The following is an 11,322-nucleotide window of genomic DNA, read 5'->3' on the forward strand; positions in this document are numbered from 1 at the left end:
TGAATTATGCAATAATTTGCAAACTGGATCCCTGTCTCTAGTTTTCCCCCAATCTAACCTCTACATAGTACCCCAAGTAATTTTTCTTAGAGATCAAAATCCTTCAATGATATAGTACTGCCTAGTCTAGAGAATAGCTTGTAGACTTCTTAGCAAGACATTTATGCTTCACACCTCAAGTTCTCTTGCCAGCTTCATTTTTCATCACTTCCCCAAATGTTCATGTCCTAACACTTAGATCCTGCAACTGTTATGGTACATAGCAAAAGAGATTTAAATTATTAAGATTATAGACTTAAAATAGAAGTATTATCATGGATTATCTGGGTGGGCCCAATCCCATAAACCTTTCAATACAAAGCACTTTGTCTAGCTAGAGTCAAGAAATGCAACAGAAAGTCGGAATAATTTGAAGCCTGAGAAAGATTCAGTGCACCATCACTGGTTTAAAGATGGATGGAGCAAAATGATGACATCTGAGAGAGGTTCCTGGTTACATCTCCAAAAGAAATAGGGACCTCAGTCCTACAGCTACAAGGAACTGCATTCAGCTAATATTAATGAGCTTGGAAACAAACAGTTCCTCAGAACTTTCAGATGTGAAATGAGGCCAGAAAGCACAATAAATTTGGGCCAGTGAGACTCTGAGCAGAAAACAATGAAGCATTTATCACAGTTTGCTAGGCCCTGTGTACTTCAGCCATCACAGTGTATATACAGAGAGACAGACAGATTAGAGTTTGCATTAAAATTTGAATACTCATTGAATTAGTGATTCAAGTTGGCTATATTGAAAACCTGTGTAATTAGTATTAGAGTCAACCTAAGTGTCCATCAGTGGATGGATGGATAAAGAAAATGTGTTGTGTATGCATACAATAGAATATTATTCAGCCAAGGAAAAAAAAAAGTAAATACTGCCATTGTGACAACATGGATGGACCCCAAGGACATTATGCTAAGTGAAATAAGTCACAGAAAGATAAATACTACATGATATGACCTATATGTGGAAACTAAAACACAAAATGAAAAAACAGAGAACAGAATAGTGTTTACCAAAGGTTGGGGGATAGGGGACTGAGAAAGACATGGTTTAAGGATATATATTTGCAACTAGCCCTAGAGGTCTAATACACAGTACAGAGACTACAGAAAACAGAACTGTCTTATAAACATTAAACTCGCTAGGAGACTAGTTATTAGTTTTTCCCACAGTTAGAAGAAATGATAATTATATGAAGTAACAGAGGCTTTAGCTAAGCTACAGTGGCAATCATGTTGCAATATAAAGGCACCAAAGCAATATGGCATACACTTTAAACTTGCACGATGTTATATGTCAATTATAGCTTCCCAGGTTGCTCCAGTGGTAAAGAACCCATCTGCCAATGCAGGAGACATAAGAGACATGGGTTCAGTCTCTGGGTTGGGAAGATCCTCTGGAGGAGGGCATGGAAACCCACTCCAGAGTTCTTGCTTGGAGAATCCCCATGGACAGAGGAGCCTGGTGGGGTACAGTACATAGGGTCACACATAGTCAGATATGACTGAAGCAACTTAGCACGCATGTTAAAAAAGAGAGTCATGAAAAAGAGAAGGAAAAAGTGCCCATCTCAAAAGATGTTTAATTGAAATATCCCTTTCCTTGTGATTGCTTTCTATATTTGGCAAGAACATGTTTTTAAAAATGAAAACCAAAATTGAGTGTTAAATATAGTCAGCACTGCCCTTATTTCTATAATGATTTCCATCTCCTCTACTTTACCTTGTGCAGAAATATTTAAGTGACCAGAACCAAAAGTATGGCAGGAAGAATTCTAAAGACACTGTTCCAAGGTTTCTGTCCCCTGGTAATTAAACAGTAACCTAGATACAGTACTTATGTGAAGAATTTTGCTGATGTAATTACAATTCCAAGTTATTTGACCTTAAGATTGGGAGATTATCTGTTGGACATGACCCAATAAGATAATAGTTTCTAAAGTGGAGAGCCTTCCTGAGTGATAACAGAAGAGGAAGTCAGAGGAGGGTGTCAGAGAGATTCAACACACAAGAAGGAATCAATACAAGACTGCTTGCTGGTTTCAAAGATGGTGGAAGCCATGAATGAAGGAATGTAGAATCTGAGAACAATCCCAGACAGCAGGCAGCTGGGAAATGGGGACCTCAGTTCTATACCTTTAAGGAACTGAATTCTGCCAACAACCTGAGTGAACCTTGAATCAGATTCTCCCCCAGAATTTCCTGATAAGATCCCAAGCTCTCTGACACCTTGATTTCAACCTTGTGAAAATCTAAGCAGAGAACCTACTTTAGCCCACCTGGACTTCAGACCTACACAAATTGTGAAATAATAAATGATTGTTATTTTAAGCTGGTATACTTGTGGCAATTTGTTATAGCAGTTATTGATAACTAGTATCAAAAGCATTGATGTAACTACAAACCTAATTCAGCTCCTCTGGTATCTGGTATCTAGTATCTAGTACCTTCTCCTTGAAGAACTTGTGAAATTTATTAGTCAGTGTAGTTTTCAGATATTCTCTTCTCTTTAGATGATGATTAGCATTTTTTAGTGATAATTTCAGAGAAGGCAATGGCAACCCACTCCAGTACTCTTGCCTGGAAACTCCATGGATGGAGGAGCCTGGTAGGCTGCAGTCCATGGGGTCGCTAAGAGTCGGACACGACTGAAGTGACAGCAGCAGCAGCAGCAGCAGCAGTGATAATTTATTTTTTAACTAATGTGTGTACATTGATTTTTAGATATAAAGCTACTGCACACTTAGTAACCTACAGTACAGTGTAAATGTAAGTATCATATGCTCTGGGAAACCAAAAAATTCATGTGACTTTTCTTATTGCAATATTCACTACACTGCAATGCTGTGGAACTTAATCTACCATATCTCTGAGGTCTGCCTGTACATGATGAGGAAGTAAGGTTTATCCCAGGATTGCAAGATTGCTTTGCCATTCAAAATCAATCAATGTAATGCACCATTTTAAGGGAATAAAGAAGAAAAATCATAATATCATTTCAAAAATGCAAAGAATAGTTTGACAAATTCCACATTTCTTCATGATTTAAAAACAAGATATTCTCAGTAATTAGGGAGGAAACTTAATTCAATAAAAGGGATCTACAAAAATGCTGTATCTAACATTATTTTTAATGATGAATTATTGGATGCTTTAGCCCTAAGGGTAGAAATTAGACAAAATGTCATCTATCAGTATTTTCCTTCAATATAATACTGGATGCCCTAATCAGTTTAATAAGTCAACAGAAAGAAACCAAAAAATTAAAAGTTGGAAGGGAAAAATTAAAGCTTTCTCATTAAGGAAGGCATGATTATATATTTAGAAAATTGTAAGGAATGCACAAATTAACTGCTAGAAGTAAAAAGTAAATTTATTATGGTCTCAAATTACAAGATCAAGATACAAATTTTTAAAAATAATTGTGCTTTAGTATACAGAGTATGCAATTGGAAGTGAATTTTAAACATATCAAAAGCATAAATTATTAGGAACAAACTGAACAAGATATGTGCAAGACACCTACACTGAAAAGTTCAAAGTATTCTAAGATAAATTTAAATTTAAATATTTGTAGGCAAATGGAAAAAAAAAACTTTGGGGTTCTGATCTAAAATATAAAAAGTTTAGAAGTCATCACAACAAGCAAAAAGCTGAATAATCTGAAAATCAACAACTCTTATCAGAGAATTGAGGTCATGGGGCAAGCTGCCAACCTGAAAAATGTAAAGACAGGCAAACACAGCTTAACAGAAGCAGAAGTCTGCTGCTGGAGCCAGTACTGGTTAGACTTTAAACACTTAGAGACTGTTGCTGACAAACTGCTAGAGGCTCAATGTGGATGAGCTTGAGAATTTAAAAAAATGGGTGGCCCCGTCTTAGGGATACCTCAACATTTCAAAAGTTTTATCCAGATGCCCCACTAGGTTTGTAGATTGAAGATGGGAAAAAAAATTCCTCATGCTTTTGTTAGAGGGGAAGCACCCAGAGAATTCTGTTCTCCCTATTAAAAGCCTGCCCTCAAAGAAAATTATTTTCTCAGAGCCTAATGAGTGTGAGTTTTAAGAGAGTGTAACTTAGCTGACAGAAGGGGGAAATATCCAACTCTAGGCACCTCTAGTCTTCTTGTCTCTTCTAAGGAGGAAAAACAAGATGAAAAGCACTTATGGAGGTGATTGCCAAAGAACATAGGCTCACTAAAAAACTGAGACTTAATCATAGAACTATATGCTTCCCTCCCCTCCCCCCACCCCACCATCATCTTACAACCACATCAATTGGACTCATATAACAACAGAAGATTACAGCTGAAAGAATTGCGAGTCTCAGACTCTATTTAAAAAGGAGTCTCTAGAGAAACCCAAAGGCAATAGAGGAGACAAAAATCAAAGACACTAGAGGAAATTTTAGCTTCTAACATCTACAGCTACGTAACAGTGAACTCAGCCTAATTCTTAGCCAAATAAACATAAATCTTACAGGGACAATTTATCTCAGTTCATCACATCTATCAACAAAAATTGATAAGGCATGCTAAAATGCAAAAAAAAACACAATCTGAAATGGCAAAGCATGCATCAGAGCAAGACTTGTTTATGATAGGGATTTTCTAATTATCAGAACAAGAATTTGAAGTAACAATGATTAATATGCTTAGAGCTTTCATGGAAAAAGTGAGCAGTGCACAAGAATGCATGGATAATGTAAGCAGAGAGATGGATAATCATGGAAAGAATCAAAGGAAATGCTAAAAATAAAAAATACCATAAAATAAAGGAATGATGTTTTTGGTGGGCTCATCATTAGACCAGACAATGCCAAAGAAAAAGTCAGTGAGACTGAAGATACATCAATGGAAATTTCCCAAATTGAAAAGTCAAAGGGAAAAAGAACAACAGTCCAAAAAAAATAAATAAATAAAGGAAAGAAACATATTATTCAAGAACCAATTATGGAAGATGTAACATACATAAAGCAGGAACAACAGAAGGGGAAGAAAGAGAGAAAGGAACAGAAGAAATATTTGAAGTGTGGTGTGCTGTATGTGCTAAGTCACTTCAGTCGTGTCCAACTCTTTGCAACCCCATGAACCGTAGCTCACCAGGCTCCTCTGCCCGTGGGATTCTCCAGGCAAGAATACTGGAGTGGGTTGCCATTTCCTTCTCCAGGGGATCTTCCCCACCCAGGGATCGAACCTGTGTCTCTTATGTCTCTTGCACTGGCAGGTGGGTTCTTTACCACTAGTGCCACCTGGGAAGTCCATTTGAAGTACTAATGGCTGGGAATTTTTCAAAATTAATGACAGACTTAAATAAATTGAGGTATACACCATATTCAAAGATTGAAAGGCTCATTATTGTTAACATGTCAACAATTCCCAACTTGATCTAAAGACAATGCAATCCCACTAAAAATTCCATTTTATTAGAAATTAGCACATGGATTCTAAAATTATGGTAATAAAAATGAAAACAAAATAAATAATTATAAAAACCAAAACAATTTTAAAAATAAAAAAGTTGATGTATAGACTCATTGACTGCAACCCTCCTATAAAGTTATGGTAATCAAGAGAATATAGCATTGGCATAAAGATAGATGAGCTGATGGAAAGCCAGAATAAACTCACATGTCAATTGAATTTTGAAAATATTTTTAAGGCAATTCAATAAGGGGAAAATTTCCTTTCAACAAACCGTGCTGGAACAATTGGATAAACAACTGACCTTGAACCCTACCTCACAACATACACACAGATTAATTGTAGATGACTAGAGGTGTGATGGATTTCCCTGGTAGCTCAGCTGGTAAAGAATCCACCTGCAATGTAGGAGACCCGTTTGCTTCCTGGGTTGGGAAGATACCCTGGAGAAGGGATAATCTACCCACTGCAGTATTCTGGGCTTCCCTGGTGGCTCAGACTGTAAAAAATCTGCTTGCTATGCAGGAGACCTGAGTTCAATCCTTGGGTTGAGAAGATTCCCTGGAGGAGGGCATGGCAATCCACTCCAATATTCTTGCCTGGAGAATCCCCATGGACAGATGAGCTAGGTGGGCTACAGTCCAAGGGGTTGCAAAGAGTTGGACATGACTGAGCAACTAACTATAGCCCAGGAGCACAGAGATGTGACATAAACCTAAAACTACAAAGCTTCTAAATGAAAGCATTGGAGAATATATTTATAATTTTGAGATGGGCAAAGATTTTTTAAGAGAGGGCATAAAAGCAATAATCATAAAATAAAAGCATTCATTAGTTGAACTAATAAAAACTTATAAAAATGAAAATATCAGCAAGAGACTGGGAAAAATATTAAAAATACATATAGCTAACAAAGGACTCATATGCAGAATATATGATGAATGCCCAAAATCAACAATAAAAGAAAACAACCAAATTAAACGTCAAAAAGTTGAGTAGTTACCTCACAAAATAAGTTGTTCAAAGGCTGGTAAATGAGGGGAGAACAAGATGGCAGAGGAGTAGGTGGAAGTGGAATGATCTCTCTCCATGGATACATCAGAAATATACCTTCAGACACAGAAGTGCAAGCAGAACACCACCTGAGCATGCACAGGACTACCTTACCAGTGGAAAATAATATATAGAATCATGCAAAACACAGTAGGATGAAGGAACTAGGGGCAAAACAGGAGTGTTAGTAGGACTGGACCTGCCCTCGGTGGGTAGGGGAACTGAAGCAGGTGTCCAATCCCCACAGCAGGGCAATTGTCTGAGTCAGAGGAGAAACATTTAGGTCTGAGAGTGAAACAGCTGATCTGTGGCAGCCTAAATGGAATGAACGGAGAAGGACATGGCAACCCACTCCAGTGTTCTTGCCTGGAGAATTCCGTGGACAGAGGAAGCTGGTGGGCTGCTGTCCATAGGGTCGCACAGAGTCAGACACGACTGAAGCAACTTAGCGGCAGCAGCAGCAAATGGAATGAGAATCTGACAGTCCTTGCCACAGCCATACATAGGACGGGCAGGAATGCAGGTCTCCTGGAAGAAGCAGTGGCTAGGAGCTGGAGTTTAGGGACTGTGGAGCAATCCCAGGGCGAGGACTGCTGTTGACTGCAGAGAGACAGATCAAGGGGATGTGAAGGAGGAGATCATGGTGGGACATGCCTGTGGAGGAAAGCCAGGTAGCCATGGAAGCAAGGTGATACTGCTGAGTCACGTGTAGGGGGTGGAGCCATCACCATAGCCTCTCTCTCTCCACATGCCAGCATCAGCAGCTGACCAATAGAGAGCTTGGACCATCAAATGCCTGAGGCACTGAACTACAGAGTAGGACCCAACCCAGGATGCCCCTTTAAGTGCCTGATGTGCCAATCTACAGAGTAGGACCCTAGTTGGGGGCGGGGGAGGGGGAGACGGGGCCCTCTATGTGCCTGACTCGTGGAACAACAGAGAAGGACCCCAGCAAGGGATCCCTCTAAATGCCTGAACAAGCAGAACTATGGAGAAAGACTGGCCAAAGAGGCTTTCTGATCACCAGATACAAGACGCTTGAAAAAAGACTATAAGTCCATAACTCCTGCTGCGGAGGCAGTCTGTGTCCTTACACACTTGGCGCCTCCAGGGTCCCCACAATCCAAGCAGCTGCACCACCTTCACGCTCAACTCTCACTGGGGCAGAGCTGCCACAGGCAAAAAAAAAAAAAGTCTTGTGTTTATGTATGCAGGGTCACTTCGGTCGTGTCAGACTCTGTGACCCTGTAGACTGTGGCCTGTCAGGCTTCTCTGTCAGAGAGGAGGTTCTCCAGGCAAGAATACTGAAGTGTATTGGCTAATACTGGTTGCCATACCCTTCTAGAGCACTATATTAACTACTACCCTAGCTGCCAATCCCCTTGAGTACCTGATGCTGCCAGAACCCCTGCGACTCAAGCAGCTGCACCACTTCCACACCTGGCCCTCACAAAAGCAAACCCAGGTCCTTCAGGACAGCCTCAGGAGCTAAACCCCAGTGGATGACCCACATGCAGAGGTGGAAATGAAACCACAGTTGAAACCCAGGGGCAGTGTGGCTAAGAAAGAAGACCCAAAACCTTCCCACTAGCTGTACAAGCTGCAGATTAAATCCACAGGATCAATTAGGCAGACTGTGTGTCTATGGAATATGTAAAAGGACATTGAGAGCTCCCACAAAAGAAAACACACTAGCTCTGATAGTGGTGGACATTGGAGGCAAGAACACACAGGAGTAGGACCAGATTAGAATCTGAGCTGCCCCCACAGCAGGTCCAGAGATTAGCAGTGTTGAAAAGCATCCTAGGGAGGTAAGGTGGACTGTGATTCCCGGCGCGCAAAAGGGCTCTGACAGCAGGGACTCAAGAAAAACATTTATTATTCTTATTTTATAACTTGTTCTGTAGATTCTTTTGGATTTTTTTCTTTCTTTTTGCCTCCCCCAACCCCACTGTTGTTGTCAATTTTATTGACACTAAGAAATCCAATTAAGCTTTTGAACTTTTTTTTTCTTTTTCCTCAGTCACATTTTTTTATTGTTGTCATAAACCTCTGCCTCTATGTTGGGCTTTTGCAGTTCTATGGCGTTTTCCTCTTTTTATTTTTTTTCTTTTCTTTTCTCTTTTTTTATTTTAATTTTTTAAACCTATTATTATTTTTTCTACATTTATTCCTTTGATTGCTTTTACTACTGTCCTTTTCCCCTTGCAGTTAATCTTTAATGTATATAAATCTTCTTTATTTACCTCTATTTAACTTTAACTACTCAAGGGGATAGGCAGCAAGGGTAGTAGGAAGTATAGTGCTCTAGAAGGGTATGGCAACCAGTATTAGCCAATACACTCCAGTATTCTTTCTTTTCTTTCTCTCCTTTCCTCTCAACATATTTGTTAGTTTTATTTTCATTGCTTTATTCCCCAATTGGCACCTTGCTTTACTTTTGCTTTCCAGTTTGTGCTTTAATTAGTTTCTTTCTGGTAGATATAATTTTTGGTTTCCTTTGTTCGCCAGGTCAATCTATTATACTTAATATTTGTTTTGATTTTGCTTATGGATATATATGTATATGTGTATATTCAGTCACACTTTCTATTGTTATTATAAACCTCTGAATCTACATTGGGCTTTTGCAATTCTGTGGGGTTTTCCTTTTGATTTTTTCACTTTTTTCTTTCTTTTCCCATTTTTTTTCTTTTCTATAATTTTAATTTTTAATTTTTAAACTTATAATATTTTTCTACATTTATTTCTTCATTTGCCTTTCCTACTGTCCTTTTCTCCTTGCACTTAATCTTTAATGTATATAAATCTTCATTATCTACCTCTATTTAACTTTGCATATCTATTATTTCTTTCTTTTCTTTCTTTCCTTTCTTCTCAATGTATTTGTTATTTTCATTGCTTTATTCCCCAGTTTGTGCTTAAGTTAATTTTGTTCTTAATTGGTAAATATAATTTTTTATTTCCTTTGTTTGCTGGATCAATCTACTCTACTTTATTTTTGTTGGACTGTTTTCACTTTGCTCATGGGTGTATATGTATATATTTCATTATTTTAAGTATCATTTTCCTGATTTGGTAACTGCCATTGGTCTGGGGTTCATCTTTGTTTTCTCATTTTTAGATATTTGTTTTACTCTCCCTTAATGCCATAACAAACCACTTGTGGAATCTTTGTTCCTGACCAAAGATCAAATCCTGAGCCTTCGGAGTGGGAGCACTGGCTCCAAGACCTTAGACTACCAGAGAACTAACCCTAGGGAGTATCAAATAGTGAGAACTCACATAAAGGAAACCACTTGGATACAAGACCTGGCATCATCCAACCACCAGTAGCACCCTGTGCAGGACGCCTCATCTAAACAACAAAACAAAAACACAAACTCAGTCGTCAGCAGAAAGGATTGCCACCTCACTCACCCTTGCCCATCAAAGGAAAAACAAAGAAACAAACAAACCAAAAAAAAAAAAAAAAGCTCAGCACAAATATCACCCTATATGAAGCTCACACAAACCACTGGACCAACCTTAGGAGAGCAGAAACCAAAAAGAAGAAAGAATTCATCCTTCTTCAAGTAAAGAATTCAACTTTCCTTGAAACCTGGGAAAAGGATAACTCAAACACAATAACTTTTTTAAAAAAATGAAAAAGCAGAGAAATACTGCACAAATGAAGGAACAAACTAGAAACACAGAAGTCCAAATAAATAAAGAGGAAATAGGAAAATTACCTGAAAAAGAATTCAGAGTAATGATAGTAAAGATGATCAAAAACTTTGAAAACAAAATGGAGAAAATGCAAGAATCAATTAACAAAGACCTAGAAGAATTAAAGAATAAGCATACAGAGACAAACAGCACAATTACTGAAATTAAAAATACTTTAGAAGGAATCAATAGCAGAATATCTGAAGCAGAAGAACAAATCAGTGAACTAGAAGATAAAATGGTGGAAACAACTTCTGAAGAGCAGAATAAAGTAAAAAGAATGAAAAGAGCTGAGGATAGTCTCAGAAACCTCTGGGACAATATCATATGGATCAACATTCGAATTGGGGTCCCAGAAGAAGAAGAGAAAAAGAAAGGGTATGAGAAAATTTTTGAAGAGATTATAGTTGAAAATATTCCCAAAATCGAAAAGGAAATAGCCAATCAAGTCCAAGAGGCACAAAGAGTGCCTTACAGGGTAAACCCAAGGAGAAACATGCCAAGACACATACTAATCAAACTAACAAAGACTAAACACAAAGAAAGAATATTAAAAGCAACAAGGGAGAAGCAAAAAGTAACATACAAGGGAAAGCGCATATGCTTAACAGCTGATCTTTCAGCAGAAACTTTGCAGGCCAGAAGGGAATGGCAGGATATATTTAAAATATTGAAAGGGGAAAATCTACAACCAAGATTGCTGTACCTGGCAAGGATCTCATTCAAAATTGATGGAGAAATCAAAAGCTTTTCAAACAAGCAAAGGTTAAGAGAATTCAGTACCACCAAATCAGCTTTACAACAAATGTTAAATGGACTTATAGAGTCAAGAAATACAAAAGAAGCAAAAATATCTGCAAAATCAACCCCAAACAATTAGTAAATGGCAATAGGAACATATATATCAAAAATTACTTTAAATGTAAATGGATTAAATGCTCCAACCAAAAGACACAGACTGGCTGAATGGATACAAAAAAAGCAAGACCCATATACATGCTGTCTACAGGAAACCCACTTCAGACCTCAAGACACATATAAACTGAAAGTGAGAGGATGGAAAAATATATTCCATGCAAATGGGAAGCAAAAGA

The sequence above is a fragment of the Cervus elaphus genome, chromosome X, assembly GCF_910594005.1.
Source record: "Cervus elaphus chromosome X, mCerEla1.1, whole genome shotgun sequence".
Classification (NCBI taxonomy): domain Eukaryota; kingdom Metazoa; phylum Chordata; class Mammalia; order Artiodactyla; family Cervidae; genus Cervus; species Cervus elaphus.